The sequence below is a fragment of the Pteropus alecto genome, unplaced genomic scaffold (genome assembly GCF_000325575.1).
Source record: "Pteropus alecto unplaced genomic scaffold, ASM32557v1 scaffold38, whole genome shotgun sequence".
Lineage (NCBI taxonomy): Eukaryota > Metazoa > Chordata > Mammalia > Chiroptera > Pteropodidae > Pteropus > Pteropus alecto.
In genome coordinates this window covers 1,841,455-1,842,413 of record NW_006442512.1, presented here as the reverse complement: position 1 = coordinate 1,842,413, position 959 = coordinate 1,841,455, and the positions used below count along the sequence as shown (strand labels likewise).

At 40.9% G+C, this 959-nt stretch overlaps 1 pseudogene; it reads right to left on the bottom strand.

The window, feature by feature from the left end:
• On the bottom strand, positions 1-419 carry LOC102892795 (annotated as a pseudogene).
• Positions 420-959: the final 540 nt, after the last annotated feature.

The following is a 959-nucleotide window of genomic DNA, read 5'->3' as shown; positions in this document are numbered from 1 at the left end:
TCAGCCGAAGTTATGCAGGGCAAGCCTGAATACGTCACTGCTGCAAACCCAAGCATCACTGATGCTCTTTAATAGAAACATCTGGTGGAACCCCATGGTCGGGTCTTCATCAGCCTTTAGCTGGTCCACAACCATATTAATGATGCAGCTATCCGGCGTGGGCTGATGGTCCCGTGCTGGGATGCTTGCTGTATTTTCTGGAACGGACAGCTAGACAACTTCTTGACAATGGCAGCTTTCCCCTGGAATTGCTGTCCTTCCCACGTAAGGCATGATGCCCCAATGTAAATTGCTCCTAGATGGATTCTGTCATTATCATATAACTGGTAGTAAAGTTGAATGAAGCTGGATACAATCTGCTCCCAAATTGGCTTGTCTCCCATTCTGGAGCGTCACCCAGCCTCGTTGAGAACCGAGAGGCTGGCAGGATGGTGACCACAAACCAGTGGGATCTGCCAGTAATATGGTCATTTTAACTATGTTGATTCTTCCAGTCCAAGAACATGGAAAATCTATTCTTCGATTTCTTTTAATAGGGCCTTGTAGTTTTCATTATATAGGTCCTTCATATGTTTCGTTAAGTTTATTCCTAGGTATTTTATTCTTTTTGTTGCAATTGCAAAAGGAATTATTTTTTCCACTTCTTTTTCTGACACTTCATTATTAGAATATAGGAATGCTATGGATTTTTGAAAGTTGATTTTGTATACAGAGACTATACTGTATTTGCTTATTGTTTCTAGTAGTGTTTTTGTGGAGTCTTTAGGGTTTTCTATATAGAGAATCATGTCATCCGCAAATAGTGACAGTTTGACTTCTTTGTTCCCTATTTGGACGCCTTTTATATCTTTCTCTTGCCTGATTGCACTTGCTAGGACCTCCAATCTTATATTGAATAACAGTGGCAATAATGGACAGCCTTGCCTTGTTCCTGATCTTAGAGGGAAGGTTTTTAGTTA